Source organism: Leucoraja erinacea, chromosome 12, assembly GCF_028641065.1.
Source record: "Leucoraja erinacea ecotype New England chromosome 12, Leri_hhj_1, whole genome shotgun sequence".
NCBI classification, from domain to species: domain Eukaryota; kingdom Metazoa; phylum Chordata; class Chondrichthyes; order Rajiformes; family Rajidae; genus Leucoraja; species Leucoraja erinaceus.
In genome coordinates this window covers 528,286-545,108 of record NC_073388.1, presented here as the reverse complement: position 1 = coordinate 545,108, position 16,823 = coordinate 528,286, and the positions used below count along the sequence as shown (strand labels likewise).

The following is a 16,823-nucleotide window of genomic DNA, read 5'->3' as shown; positions in this document are numbered from 1 at the left end:
GGAGGTAGACAGAAAACGGGGAATTACAGACCAGTTAGTCTAACATCGGTAGTGGGGAAACTGCTAGAATCAGTTCTTAAAGATGGGATAGCAGCACATTAGGAAAGTGGTGAAATCATTGGACAAAATCAGCATGGATTTACGAAAGATAAATTATGTCTGACGAATCTTATAGAATTTTTCGAGGATGTAACTAGTAGAGTGGATAAGGGAGAACCAGTGGATGTGTTATATCTGGACTTTGAGAAGGCTTTTGACAAGGTCCCACATAAGAGATTAGTATACAAACTTAAAGCACACAGTATTGGGGTTTCAGTATTAATGTGGATAGAGAACTGGCTGGCAGACAGGAAGCAAAGAGTAGGAGTAAACGGGTCCTTTTCACAACGGCAGGCAGTGACTAGTGGGGTACCGCAAGGCTCAGTTCTGGGACCCCAGCTATTTACAATATATCTTAATAATTTGGACGTTAATATTGAATGTTACATCTCCAAGTTTGCGGATGACACTAAGCTGGGGGACAGTGTTAGCTGTGAGGAGGATTAGGAGGCTGCAAGGTGACTTGGATAGGCTGGGTGAGTGGGAAAATGCATGGCAGATGCAGTATAATGTGGATAAATGTGAGGTTATCCACTTTGGTGGCAAAAACAGGTGAGTAGACTATTATCTAAATGGTGGCCGATTAGGAAAAGGGGAGATGCAGCGAGACCTGGGAGTCATGGTACACCAGTCATTGAAAGTAGGCATGCAGGTGCAGCAGGCAGTGAAGAAAGCAAATGGTATGTTAGTAATCATAGCAAAAGGATTTGAGTATAGGAGCAGGGAGGTTCTACTGCAGTTGTACAGGGTCTTGGTGAGACCACACCTGGCGTATTGCGTACAGTTTTGGTCTTCTAATCTGAGGAAAGACATTCTTGCCATAGAGGGAGTACAGAGAAGGTTCACCAGATTGATTCCTGGGATGTCAGGACTGTCTTATGAAGAAAGACTGGATAGACTTGGTTTATACTCTCTAGAATTTAGCAGATTGAGGGGGGATCTTATAGAAACTTTCAAAATTCTTAAGCGGTTGGACAGGCTGGATGCAGGAAGAATGTTCCTGATGTTGGGGAAGTCTAGAACAAGGGGTCGCAGTTTAAGGATAAAGGGGAAATCTTTTAGGACTGAGTTGAGAAAAACATTTTTCACACAGAGAGTGGTGAATCTCTGGAATTTTCTGCCACAGAATGTAGTTGTGGCCAATTCATTGGCTATATTTAAGAGGGAGATAGATGTGGCCCTTGTGGCTAAAGGGATCAGGGGGTATGGAGAGAAAGCAGGTACAGGATACTGAGTTGGATGATCAGCCATGATCATATTGAATGGCAGTGCAGGCTCGAAGGGCTGAATGGCCTACTCCTGCACCTATTTTTTATGTTTTCTATGTTTCCATGTTTCTATGAAAGCAAGGGTTACTTGAAGTTAGCGAAGTCAATGTTCATACCGCTGGGGTGTAAGCTGCCGAAGCAAAATATGAGGTGCTGTTCCTCCAATTTACACTGGGCCTCACTCTGACAATGGTGGATGCCTCAGGCAGGACTTCTCAGGCAGGAAGGTCAGTGTGGGAATGTGAGGGGGAGTTAAAGTGTTTAGCAACCGGGAGATCAGGTATGTTGAGGTGGACTGAGCGGAGGTGTTCAACAAAACGATCGCCAAGCCTGCGCTTGGTCTCACTGATATACAGGTGTCCACACCTGGAACAGCACATACAGTAGATGAGGTTGGTGGAGGTGCGAGTGAACCTCTGCCTCACCTGATAAACCTGTCACGGTCCTTGGACGGAGTTGAGGGGGGGAGGTATAGGGGACAGGTGTTGCATCTTCCGCGGTTGCAGGGGACAGTACCTGGGGAGGGGGTGGTTTGGGTGGGAAACGGTGAGTTGGTTACTAGGTTACTAGGGAAATTGATGAGGGTAAAGTGGTGGAGGTTGTCTATATGGACTTCAGTAAGGCCTTTGACAAGGTTCGGCACGGAAGGTTGGTTAAGAAGGTTCAATTGTTGGGTATTAGTGGTGGAGTAGCAAGATGGATTCAACAGTGGCTGAATGGGAGATACTAGAGAGTAATGGTGGATAACTGTTTGTCAGGTTGGAGGCCAGTGACTAGTGGGGTGCCACAGGGATCTGTGTTGGGTCCACTGTTGTTTGTCATATACATCAATGATCTGGATGATGGTGTGGTAAATTGGATTAGTAAGTATGCAGATGATACTAAGGTATGTGGTGTTGTGGATAATGAAGTAGATTATCAAAGTCTACAGAGAGATTTATGCCATTTGGAAGAATGGGCTGAAAGATGGCAGATGGAGTTTAATGCTGTGTGAGGTGCTACATCTTGGCAGGACACATCAAAATAGGGCGTACATGGTAAATGGTAGCGAATTGAGGAATGCAGTTGAACAGAGTGATCTAGGAATAACTGTGCACAGTTCCCTGAAGGTGGAATCTCATGTAGGTAAAGCAAGCTTTTGGTGTGCTGGCCTTTAGAATTCAGAACATTGAGTGTAGAAGTTGGGATGTAATGTTATAATTGTACAAGGCATTGGTGAGGCCCATTCTGGAATATGGTGTACAATTTTGGTCGCCAAATTATAGGAAAGATGTCAACAAAATAGAGAGAGTACAGAGGAGATTTACTAGAATGTTGCTTAGGCACCTACGTTACAGAGAAATGTTGACCAAAGTAGGTCTTTATTCTTTGGAGCGCAGAAGGTTAAGGGGGGAATTGATAGAGGTCTTTAAAATGATGAGAGGGATAGATTTGACGTGGATAAGCTTTTTCCATTGAGAATAGGGAAGATTCAAACAAGAGGACATGATTTGAGAATTAAGGGACAAATGTTTAGGGGTAACATGAGGGGGAACTTCTTTACTCAGAGAGTGGCGGTTGTATGGAATGAGGTGATGGAATGAGCTTCCAGTGGAAGTAGTGGAGGCAGGTTCGATTTTATCATTTAAAAATAAATTGGATAGGTGTATGGATGGGAAAGGAATGGAGGGTTATGGTCTGAGTGCAGGGACTAGAGGAGAATAAGTGTTCGACACGGACTAGAAGGACCGAGATGGCCTGTTTCCGTGCTGTAATTGTTATATTGTTATATGATTAATCAGGGAATTGCGGAGGTAACGGTCTCTGCGGAAAGCGGAAAGGGGTGCAGATGGCAAGATGTGACTAGTGGTGGGATCCTGTGTGTGGTGGTGATTATGTGCTGTATGCGATGGCTGATGGGGTGAAAGGGGGGACAGTCCCTGTAGCGACTGGGGGAGTGGGAGCAAGGGCAGAGCTGCAGGGTACCAAGGGGTTCCTAATGAGGGCCTCATCTTGGGCTCAGATGTGGCATAGACGGAGGAATTAGGGGTTTGAGCAGGAGTGGGGAACCGCGGCCTTAAGGCCGAATGCGGCCTTCTAGGCCTTTAAGTGAGGCCTTTTGAATGAATCCAAATTATGTAGAACAAATCCTTTTATTTTTATTAATATTTTTATTCATCTTTTATTATTTTTATTTTAATCTTAAAATGAATGTATTTAAAATACCAAAGAATAAAAGAAGATTCACCAAAATAATCCTCCCCGACTAGTGAGTGTATGTACAGACGGTGTACCTTCCATGACAGGAAAACGTGAAGGGTTTATTGCACAGATAAAAAAGGTATTATCAGATCCTGCTGATCTCATTTCATTTCATTGCATCTTACATCAGCAAAATCTCTGTGTTGAATCTACTATTTCAAGTGACACTTTGCAACAAGTTATGAATATTGTTAACTCTATTCGTGCAAATGCAACCCGGCATGGTCAGTTTCATAATATGCTAAAGCTGGACAATGAGGCATTGGTGCGGATTTGCCGTATCATTGTAAAGTGCGTTGGATATCGCAGGGACAGGTGTTAGCAAAATGGTTATCTTAGCGAGAACAGATAGTTACATTTCATGAAGAACAGAATCAGCAATGTGAATTATTGAAAGAAGATTTCTATAGGAATAATGCATTTCTGTGTGATATCATGTCAAAGCAAAATGACTTGAATGTTTCTTTGCAAAATAAAACTAAGTATATATATGATATGCGGCAAAAAAATCCAAGCATTTAAAAAAAAAACCTGTTTTCAAAACTCTTCTCTTCAAGATGAAATTTCGGATGAACTTTTTCCGCCGTTAGCGAAGGTCATTGATGAGCAGGAGGATTCATGCGAATCATTTGAAGAATATTCAGCTGTTATAGACTTATTAATTAAAGAATACAATGAAAGATTCGCTGACTTTGAGAATCATGACATCACACTCAAATTAGCATTTCAACCTCACCTAGTTGATGTTTCAAGGCTCCTAAAGAACTACAGATGGAATTGATTGAGCTCTCTGAAGATGACATTTTCAAGTCCTTATTTGACGCTAAGAAAGATCTAGAAACAATGCAATAAAATACCCACGTCTTCGGCAACATGCATGAAAAATGCTTTCTTGCTGCGAATCTACATTCTCCTACCTAACCCAAACCAAGATGCTCTTAAGGTCACAAACCAAGATGCTCTAGAGGTCACAAATGACGGATACCCATCTAGAAGATCAGCTGAAACTGTGTACCTCCATGTTGCAACCAAATATTCAAATCCTTTCCCACAACAAAGTCATTAAAAGGTTAGTTAACTTTAGAATTCACAAAATAGTTTCATTTTCTCCAGTTAGTACATAGTAGTTAGATTTTTACAAAATAATGTACATTTTGAAGTATATCTAATTGAAGTTTCTTGCATGGGGCCTTATTAGATTACAGCTAACTTAATGCGGCATTCCAACATGAAAAGGTTCCCCACCGCTGGGATAGAGGCTTTACAGGAAGCAGGGTGGGGAGAAGTGTAGTCTAGATAGTTGTGGGGGTCAGTGGGTTTATAATAGATGTCAGTCGATACCCTATCTCCTGTGATGGAGATGGTGTGATCAAGAAACGGTGTGTGTGTGTGTGTGAGTGTGTGTGTGTGTGTGTGTCTGTGTGTGTGTGTGTTTGTGTGTGTTTGTGTGTGTGTGTGTGTGTGTTTGTGTGTGTGTGTGTGTGTGTTTGTGTGTGAAGCGTGTGATGTGTGAAGCGTGTGAAGTGTGCGAGTGTGATATGTGAGTGTGTGTTTGCGTGAAGTGTGCGTGTGGTCACTGGCAATGGAATAAATACATCACGGTGGGGGGGCAAATTAGGGCACGTTTCTAATTGCGATGTTTCCGCCTTTTGTTCCAGATAAACAGCGACTTGACGGGGGGTGGGTGGGTTGGTCACGGGAGGGGGTTTGGACACGTTTCTAAATGCGAGATCTGTTTCACATAAACTGCGGCTTCGGAGCGGAAACGAAACTGCAGCCGAGAAAACAAATATTTCGAGAAAGAAACATAGAAATTAGGGGCAGGAGTGGGCCAGTCGGCCCCTCGAGCCTGCACCGCCATTCAATATGATCATGGCTGATCATCCAACTCAGTATCCCGTACCTGCCTTCCCTCCATTCCCCCTGATCCCCTTAGCCACAAGGGCCACATCTAACTCCCTCTTAAATATAGCCAATGAACTGGCCTCGACTAGCCTCTGTGGCAGAGAGTTCCAGAGATTCACCACTCTCTGTGCGAAAAAAGTTCTTCTCATCTCGGTTTTAAAGGATTTCCCCCTTATCCTTAAGCTGTGACCCCTTGCCCTGGACTTCCCTAACATCGGGAACAATCTTCCTGCATCTAGCCTGTCCAGCCCCTTAAGAATTTTGTAAGTTTCTATAAGATCCCCTCTCAATCTCCTAAATTCTAGAGAGTATAAACCAAGTCTATCCAGTCTTTCTTCATAAGACAGTCCTGACATCCCAGGAATCAGTCTGGTGAACCGTCTCTGCACTCCCTCTATGGCAATAATGTCCTTCCTCAGATTTGGAGACCAAAACTGTACGCAATACTCCAGGTGTGGTCTCACCAAGACCCTGTACAACTGCAGTAGAACCTCCCTGCTCCTATACTCAAATCCTTTTGCAATGAAAGCTAACATACCATTCGCTTTCTTTATTGCCTGCTGCACCTGCATGCCTACCTTCAATGACTGGTGTACCATGACACCCAGGTCTCGCTGCATCTCCCCCTTTCCTAATCGGCCACCATTTAGATAATAGTCTGCTTTCCCGTTTTTGCCACCAAAATGGATAACCTCACATTTATCCACATTATACTGCATCTGCCAAACATTTGCCCACTCACCTGAAAAAGCTACTTATTTTAACTACTAAACCAGGTTCGCTTCTTAATAAACAGACACCACACAAACTGTTCGGTAGACCAGTTCAAAACTTTACTTAACATCGGCCGATGGAAGGGAGGGAGAACTCCAGTCAAGTGCCAACACAGACACTTGACTGTCCTCAGTCACCTTTCCTGAACAACAGAATTACATTGCTTTAAATAGGTTTTTTGTCCCCTTATCACATTCCACAGACATTAGTCATGGTCAGAAGTACTGGAAAAGGTTTCCACAGAATGCATCACATCAAACCCTTTTTTTTACATGGTACAAGATATACTAAAAACATTGTCCATTTGTTTTATCTCCAAATAGACCACCCTTGCTCTGTTCGCTGCTTCCTCTGTCATTTGGTCCCTCATAAACATAGGTCACTTGTTTACAAAGATGCAACTGTTTATTTCTCTCTTCCTTTATTGCCTGCTCCCCCATAAACATTGGTTATTTGGTTTATGGCATCTCACTTCAAAGGTTTGACCAGCTATCTCTCTAGCTGCTCCTCTGCCTGTCACTTGGGAGACAATGTTATAGGATTTATTATCTCACACACCCACAACCTAAGGCAAGCCTAATTTGAGACTAAATATAAACTGTAAGCTAGCCCAGAAGTCAATTTAATATCTTCTTATATTTTTAACTAAAATTCGGCTTCATCATTCCATCCTTTTATCAAAATTTTGATAACAACTACAGTCCTTCCTGAGTACATACGAAAGACCATAAGCATCTCATCAGACAATTTAATAGTACACTAGTAACACAATCAATTCATAGTGGACAATCGTTTCACAAGTCCCTCCAAACATTTTAAATGGCCACCAACCTCCCCCGGACCTTACTACCATAGGACAGGAAAAGGATCATAAAAATTGCTCAGCCTTTATTCGGCTTCATTTGGAATTCCCCGTGTGCTGGTGTAACTGGTTCATGCTTCTCTTGTGTGACACTGCATTTGCAACATAACAATGCCCTGTCACAAATATACTGTTTCCTTAAAATACACCAGTGCCTTGGTTGTGGCAAAAACAGGTAGATTTAACTGGCCTTTGCAGACCTCTTACTGTCTGTAGTCAGGGTATCTTTGCTGCGCTTGTCATGTTTGACTTCAATCTTGTTTAAAAGGAGGTGTGTACCATCCTTTAAATGTGGGTTAGTCCGCAAGTTTGCCATTCTGAAGAAAGTTCAGTCCATGTGGGCTGGGCCACCCCAGAATAAAGGAACATCAATAGCCCATCGTCCTTGTTTCCACAAACTGTTCACAGTCAATCAAATGTATCCAGCGATGATGATCTTTCATCTTTACAGCAGTTCATGTTGTTAGCAACACTTGGTTGTTCTTTTCAATACAGTTTCAATTTCTTCTTGTCCCAGCACCCCCCGTCATCGTATAGCTTTTATGGCTCCCAGCAAAGCTCCTCCAACCTGGGAATGTAGATCTGGCAAGACATGGGTTAATTGCCGACCATACATAATTAGTTAATTGCCCAGGGCCTGTTGGTGGCTTCCCCCCACTCTCCAGGGGCAATAAAAAGTTGTAAATCTTGTTCACCAGCTTAGTTTCACCAGCACTTTTGTCTACTTTGATCCTCCATTCCTTCCTAACACTTCCCTGTGAATTTATTCTTTAATCCTATTATATCCGAAGAGGCTCTCTCCACCTAAATATTCAATTCTCCAAATATGTTCTCTTCCCCAATCTACTTTATCTTCTCACCTTTCATCCCTCATTGTGAGTTCCCTCAAACCTCCTTTTTTAAGTCATAAAACAATTTTTTCATCTACCTTCATTTCACTCACACAGCACATGCTTCAACATCTTTTTGCTTAAAAACAGTAATCTTGCTTCATTTGCATTTTAAAAGACAACCTCTGTTATCATATCAAAACAATCTTTCCCAAAAGAACTCATTCAGAATCAGTAATCAATAATACATTTACTTTTCTCTGTAATTTTGACATTTCCAATCTCATTTAACACTTTAATCGGGATGAGTCTTTTTTTTAACTTGGTTCAAAAGATTTATAATCATCCAATACATTAGCACACCATAAACTTTGTAAATTTGCATTTTAAAGGACAACTTCTTAAAAAGTGACACACAACTTTGCTCATTGCTTCGAATTTCCCACATTCCACATACAAAAACATTGTTTTACAAGCAGTACATATACAAAAACATTGTTTTACCAGCAGTATATAATATTTCATTTTCATATACCTCTCTTTGTAATTTACTTTACCTTTTTTTCCTTTTTTTTTTTAATTTCTTAGTTCTCATTTGATTGTTCTAAAACACACAATTTTAGGCCTACTGCTATTCCTAGCAATACTATAAGCCTCTTCCTTTATTTTCTCCTGGCATTCAAAAACAAATCACATTTCTTGGGTTTTGATGCTTTAGAGGAATTATATAAATCATTTATTTGAATGATAGCCATTGCATATCCATCATCAAGCTTTCTAATGTGGCTTGTCAGCCATCCCACTGCTCATAACTTCATAAATCCTTTTATTTCGATTTGAGAGTCCAATTTTGTATTAACCCACATCAAACTCAATGTAAAATTCCACCATCCTATGTGGAATTTTCCCTAAAAGTGTCTTTAAAACAAGACTATTAATCAATCCCCTTAGTGTACAATACTCAATTCAACAATAAGCTTTTCCTTAGCTGGATCCTCAACATCATAGTTCTGAAAACCCTTGTATATATATTCTACAAATTTGTCCTTCACCTATAACTGATCATTCATTTTGTCGATCCTATATATGTAGATGATAGTACTTCATGCTTTTTCTATTTATCCATATCTGCATCTATTTTTTAATTATGTTGTACTTAATGAATACACTACATTTCCACATTGCAGAGGGGATGAATTCCCAACAAAATGTCCACAAAGAGATTTAATGTACTGCCAAACCCTTGACAAAATTTGTTGATTCTTTTGCCTTTATTTAATTTTTCCTTACACAATTTCTATTAGAGAAAAGTAGGCCCAAATCCTCTATCGATTTCCTCCACAGATGCTGCCTGGCCCGTTGAGTTACTCCAGCACTTTGTGTTTTACTATTGCATTTACATTTTATTTGTGCTGTTAATTTATCTACCTTATTGCAATGCCGTACGCAATTAAGTACATTGCCTTATTTTTCCTCATTTTTATATACTCCAACCTAATTTACTACTTGTTTTTGTTTCCACTGCCTATTTATTTTGCTTTCCAGTTGTCTAATCTTTATTTTCCAACTTTCCTTCTTAAATTTCCTTTTGTTCCCATCCCCCTGCCAAGCTAGTTTAAATTCTCCCAACAGCACTGGCAAACCTCTGTGGGGATAATGTTCCTGTGCTGCTGGGGTACAACCTTTCCGATCTGTAGAAAGGTCCCTGGAAATAGCCACAATGCCAGAAATCCAAAGCCCTTCATCCTACTCCATCCCTCATCAGTACTTATATATAAACCCTAAATATACTTTCAGGCTGGGAATCCACATTGATTCAATTGCCTAGTTTGGGACATAACAAGGATTCTATCAGCTGAGACTGGAAATAACCTGGCAATTAGTCCCCAATTTTTTATAACAGAGTTGCTTGTCAGAAAAAGGATTTACCTCCTGGGTAATTTTGTTTTGCAATCCCCATTGACTCTTTCCACCATCCCAGATACCTGTGGGTGGTGTGTACAGTGAATTGCTGTCAGATATTAAAATGTGCAAATTTTCCTTATTATTGGTGGTTGGTAGAGCTTCACTCCACCTACTAAATAAATCTAAAATCACTACGCAATATTTATAACACTGGGCCCTTGGCATTTCAATAAAATCAATCTGTATGCATTCAAACGATCGATGGCATTGGTGATGGTATCCTAATTGGTTTGCCTGGATTATTTCATTGGCAAATTTTACATTCAGAGGCCTGCTTCAGTGCCTCATCAAATTTTCGGGTGCCACCACATTTCCTTTGTTATCCTATCATTCCCTCCTTACCAGCATGGGTAAGACGGGTAAAAATGTATCGTTATACACCAACTTGTCCAAGCGGGGTGTGCTGAATCAATAGCACAGCCCTCTTGTTTACATAGTTATTATTATATACAAGAGGCGTCCCTCTGTAATGTACATACCTCCCTCATGTTTGGCAGGACCGTTCTATTTGCTAGCATCTGTTTAGCTGCTGTCACTATGCATTTGGATGTACAGGCTGCACTGTTTGGATACACTATCAGCAACCCATTGCCTTTTGCTATAGGGTCCCCAGCACCAGTGTGTGCAGTACATTTAATAATGATCAGCTGTTCTGGTAGCATCAATGCCTTAAACAAATTACACACAGAAAGGCATTCCCGTGCTCCCAATCCTGGAGAGCTTTGTAAGGTCAGAACTTCAAGTTATAGGCATGTTACTGATGGAACTGTCCCAGGTAAAGATGCCATTGCTACTGGTAGGGCATAGGGAGGTGGACATCTCACAAGATTATCTAACTCCTCCTCATTTTCATTACCAAATAGGGTCGTCGTGCCAGACATGAAGTCTCCTCCAGAGGATTTACCAGTACTGGGTTTATTTTTTACGAACCATCACCTGTTTCTCACCTCCTGTCTGTCTTTTAATTCTATTCTCTTGTTCCTCTGCCCACTGGCATTCTAGTTGCAATAATTTCCATCCTTTCCTAGTGCTATCCTTGTTTCTTAACTCTATCTAGCAATGTTACAAAACTGTGAGATTTAAAAAAAAAATCAAATCTGCAATTTATCCCATCAGATAAAGCATAACAATAAGTTTAATTTGACACCTAATTCACTTTCATATCTCAAGTAATAAAAAAGTTATGGCCATTTTCATACTCGGAAATTAGCATCTTGTTCCCTATTGATTTTTCTATGGACATAACAAAAAAACTGTGATCATGGACCGTCAAAAGCCCATAACCTTCTTAAAAATTAAGAGAACTGAATGAAATTTTCAGTTATCATAGATTGAACCATTCTGACACAAATATAAAATAACCTTACTTGGATGACCTGAAATAAAAGCATATAATTAGTTAGTTACCCAATTGTAGCTAATTTCAAACTTCAATTACTAGATCTAAACATCTATCCATTTCTTAATAAATGATAATAAACATTTTTAAATAGCCTAAGTGTCCAAATTATATTCACAAATAATTCACAATAAAACATGATTTTTAAATCTCATTTACATCAATTTATAGGCCAAATGGAAGGAATTTAGTGTTCAATTGCTGTAAATTAAAGTCTATTTTAAATTGGCTTTCTAGTGGGTTCCTGTCTTCCTTTCCCATATCAACACCTCTGCTTATTTAATTGTCTCAACATACCATGTGCCCCCTACAGGCCAGGCTTCATCCCCCAACCATTTGGTCAACTTGTAACTTAACATTCTAAATTTCTTATTATACATAGGATTCAAATAACACATATATTGGACCGGTATCCAGAGCATTCCCCATAGATAGATAGAAAGAAAGAGAGAGAAAAAATACTTCTTAATTCCGAATCGTTCCAAATATATCAACCAGGCCGACCCACTAAATGAGACCCCAGTTTCTCAACTTGGCTGACTTTTTAATTCCGAATAGTTCCAAATATATCAACCAGGCCGACCCACTAAATGAGACCCCAGTTTCTCAATTTGGCTGACTTTTTAATTCCTTAATATACGACCCAAGTGTCTCAACGAAGCAGACCCTCTAACCGAGACCCCAGTTTCTTTTCAACTTGGCAGACTTCTTAATACTGTAATATACAACGTCACTTATTTCTCAACCCGACAACTCTTCGGATGTCTCAATAAGCCAGACACACACCTCAACCCCCGTATCTCAACCCGACAAATCACGGATATCTCAACAAGGCTGATGAGCCCTTAGTAGAGAGAGAAAAAGAGAAAACAAAGAGAGATAGACAGAAAGAGGAACCACTCACGTCCTTCTTAACAATATACATAAGACCTTTCTTAAAAATACATGCACAATTCTGTCTTAAAAATACATACGCAATCCCTTCGTAAAAATACATACACAATCCCGTCTTAAAAATACATACACAATCCCTTCTTTAAAAAAAAACCATATAAAGCCCAACTGGTCTTACCTTTGTCTGTTGCTAAGAACCTCGGCAGGGAACCAATTCAATTTCTGATGAAGGATCACAGATGTGACCGGGAGTTTCTAGGGAGTCGGTCTTACAAGGGGACCGATAGAGCTCAGTTATCTCCCTTCCAATCCCGGCAACCTCCGCAACCTCTTGCACAGTCAGCCGTTGATGTGGTCCCAGCGAGGCCTGCATAACTACGCCAATGAAAAAGCTACTTATTTTAACTACTAAACCAGGTTCGCTTCTTAATAAACAGACACCACACAAACTGTTTGGTAGACCAGTTCAAAACTTTACTTAACATCGGCCGATGGAAGGGAGGGAGAACTCCAGTCAAGTGCCAACACAGACACTTGACTGTCCTCAGTCACCTTCTCCTAAACAACAGAATTACATTGCTTTAAATAGGTTTTTTGTCCCCTTATCACATTCCACAGACATTAGTCATGGTCAGAAGTACTGGAAAAGGTTTCCACAGAATGCATCACATCAAACCCTTTTTTTTACATGGTACAAGATATACTAAAAACATTGTCCCATTTGTTTTATCTCCAAATAGACCACCCTTGCTCTGTTCGCTGCTTCCTCTGTCATTTGGTCCCTCATAAACATAGGTCACTTGTTTACAAAGATGCAACTGTTTATTTCTCTCTTCCTTTATTGCCTGCTCCCCCATAAACATTGGTTATTTGGTTTATGGCATCTCACTTCAAAGGTTTGACCAGCTATCTCTCTAGCTGCTCCTCTGCCTGTCACTTGGGAGACAATGTTATAGGATTTATTATCTCACACACCCACAACCTAAGGCAAGCCTAATTTGAGACTAAATATAAACTGTAAGCTAGCCCAGAAGTCAATTTAATATCTTCTTATAAGCTGCGTGTCATCCGGAGATGTTGCATTCAACTCCCTGAACCAAATCATTAATATATATTGTAAATAGCTGGGTTCCCAGCACCGAGCCTTGCGGTACCACACTAGTCACAGCCTGCCATTGTGAAAATAATCCATTTACTCCTACTCTTTGCTTCCTGTCTGCCAGCAAGTTCTCTATCCACATCAATACTGAACCCCCAATACCGTGAGCTTTAAGTTTGTATTGTAATCTCTTATGTGGGACCTTGTCGAAAGCCTTCTGAAAGTCCAGATATAACACATCCACTGGTTCTCCCTTATCACACACACACACACACACACACACACACACACACACACACACACACACACACACACACACACACACACACACACACACACACACACACACACACACACACACACACACACACACACACACACACACACACACACACACACAACTGCTGCCCTGGTCGATCAAACCCAGTGAACACTTTTGCCAACTCTCACTTCAATTCATCCCGTTAACGTTTTACGAAAGGTAAATCATGTCTGACGAATCTTATAGAATTTTTCGAGGATGTAACTAGTAGCGTGGATAGAGGAGAACCAGTGGATGCGGTGTATCTGGACTTCCAGAAGGCTTTCGACAAGGTCCCACATAAGAGATTAGTATACAAACTTAAAGCACACGGTATTGGGGGTTCAGTATTGATGTGGATAGAGAACTGGCTGGCAAACAGGAAGCAAAGAGTAGGAGTAAACGGGTCCTTTTCACAATGGCAGGCAGTGACTAGTGGGGTACCGCAAGGCTCAGTACTGGGACCCCAGCTTTTTACAATATATATTAATGATCTGGATGAGGGAATTGAAGGCAATATCTCCAAGTTTGCGGATTACACTAAGCTGGGGGGCAGTGTTAGCTGTGAGGAGGATGCTAGGAGACTGCAAGGTGACTTGGATAGGCTGGGTGAGTGGGCAAATGTTTGGCAGATGCAGTGTAATGTGGATAAATATGAGGTCATCCATTTTGGTGGCAAAAACGGGAAAGCAGACTATTATCTAAATGGTGGCCGATTGGGAAAGGGGGAGATGCAGCGAGACCTGGGTGTCATGGTACACCATTGTGGCATGCAGGTGCAGCAGGCAGTAAAGAAAGTGAATGGTATGTTAGCTTTCATTGCAAAAGGATTTGAGTATAGGAGCAGGGAGGTTCTACTGCAGTTGTACAGGGTCTTGGTGAGTCCACACCTGGAGTATTGCGTACAGTGTTGGTCTCCAAATCTGAGGAAGGAAATTATTGCCATAGAGGGAGAGCAGAGACGGTTCACCAGACTGATTCCTGGGATGTCAGGACTGTCTTATGAAGAAAGACTGGATAGACTTGGTTTATACTCTCTAGAATTTAGGAGATTGAGAGGGGATCTTATAGAAACTTACAAAATTCTTAAGGGGTTGGACAGGCTAGATGCAGGAAGATTGTTCCCGATGTTAGGGAAGTCCAAGACAAGGGGTTACAGCTTAAGGATAACGGGGAAATCCTTTAAAACCCAGATGAGAAGAACTTTTTTCACACAGAGAGTGGTGAATCTCTGGAACTCTCAGCCACAGAGGGTAGTTGAGGCCAGTTCATTGGCTATATTTAAGAGGGAGTTAGATGTGGCCCTTGTATGGAGTATGGAGAGAAGGCAGGTACGGGATACTGAGTTGGATGATCAGCCATGATCATATTGAATGGCGGTGCAGGCTCGAAGGGCCGAATGGCCTACTCCTGCACCTAATTTATATGTCTCTTTGTTTCTATGAAAACCAAGTGCACTGGAGATCTGAAATAAAAATCACATCAAACGCTGGAAACGTTCAGCAGCCCAGGCAGCCAATGGATCCTCGAGCTGAAACATTTCACTCACATTTGATAACTTAGAGATAGACACAAAAAGCTGGAGTAACTCAGCGGGACAGGCAGCATCTCTGGAGAGAGATAACTCAGAAACTGATAACTGATTCTCTCCGCGGCTGCTGCCTGTCTCACTGAGTGTTTTGAACAGTTTCCAGTGTCGCTGCTCCGATTCTGCTCCTTACCTACTTCGGTTCAGGAGGAGACTCCGTCAGCGAACGTCCGCTGTGATCGCTACTCCAGTCCGCTGTGTGTCTGGACTTTCCCTCTCCCCGTGTCAAGTACTTGGATGGATTGCTGCACGTTATCCAATAAGGTTCAAGATGTGTGTGAGCTCACTTGTTGCCGGGTGACTTTACTCTTTAGCCGCCGGCGTGATCGCTGGGGGACAGTTATACCTACAATGTGAAAACACACGCAGGTCACAGGGAGAACTCCGTACAGACAGCACCCGTAGTGGGGATCGAACCCAGGTCTCTGGTGCTGCAAGCGCTGTAAGGCAGTAACTCTACCGCTGCCTGCGCCACCGTGCCGCCCTGTCTGGGGTCGCCGGCAATGGACTGAATACATCACGGGGGGGAAACAAGATCGACACAAAATGCTGGAGTAATTCAGCGAGACAGGGAGTATAGAAACATCGAAACATAGACATTAGGTGCAGGAGTAGGCCATTCGGCCCTTGGAGCCTGCACCGCCATTCAATATGATCATGGCTGATCATCCAACTCAGTATCCTGTACATGCTTTATCTCCATACCCCCTGATCCCTTTAGCCACAAGGGCCACATCTAACTCCCTCTTAAATATATCCAATGAACTTGCCTCAACGACATTCTGTGGCAGAGAATTCCAGAGATTCACCACTCTCGGCGTGAAAAATGTTTTTTCTCCTCTCAGTCCTAAAAGATTTCCCGTTTTTCCTTAAACTGTGACCCCTTGTCCTGGACTTCCCCAACATCGGGAACAATCTTCCTGCACCTAGCCTGTTCAACAGCTTAAACATTTTGTTAGTTTCTATAAGATCCCCCCTAAATCGTCTAAATTCTAGCGAGTACAAGCCGAGTCCATACAATCTTTCATAGAAACATAGAAATTAGGTGCAGGAGTAGGCCATTCGGCCCTTCGAGCCTGCACCGCCATTCAATATGATCATGGCTGATCATCCAACTCAGTATCCTGTACCTGCCTTCTCTCCATACCCCCTGATCCCTTTAGCCACAAGGGCCACATCTAACTCCCTCTTAATTATAGCCAATGAACTGGCCTCGACTACCCTCTGCGGCAGAGAGTTCCAGAGATTCACCACTCTCCGTGTGAAAAAAGTTCTTCTCATCTCGTTTTTAAAGAATTTCCCCCTTATCCTTAAGCTGTGACCCCTTGTCCTGGACTTCCCCAACATCGGGAACAATCTTCCTGCATCTAGCCTGTCCAACCCCTTAAGAATTTTGTAAGTTTCTATAAGATCCCCTCTCAATCTCCTAAATTCTGGAGAGTATAAACCAAGTCTATCCAGTCTTTCTTCATAAGACAGTCCTGACATCCCAGGAATCAGTCTGGTGAACCGTCTCTGCACTCCCTCTATGGCAATAATGTCCTTCCTCAGATTTGGAGACCAAAACTGTAAGCAATACTCGAGGTGTGGTCTCACCA

At 41.8% G+C, this 16,823-nt stretch overlaps 1 protein-coding gene across 3 annotated transcripts in view; it reads right to left on the bottom strand.

Annotated features, from left to right (window-relative positions):
• LOC129701968 (interferon-inducible GTPase 5-like) overlaps nt 1–16,823 on the bottom strand; it is a 61,276-nt gene that overhangs the window by 15,948 nt on the left and 28,505 nt on the right. Inside the window, exon 1 of one of the 3 annotated variants that reach the window (XM_055643426.1) lies at nt 15,359–16,796. The exons of 1 other annotated variant lie outside the window; for it this stretch is intronic. The gene's annotated coding sequence lies outside the window, so the exon portion shown is untranslated. Of the gene's footprint in view, nt 1–15,358; nt 16,797–16,823 lie in introns of those variants that run through there. One more of the 3 variants, XM_055643425.1, reaches the window with a different exon arrangement.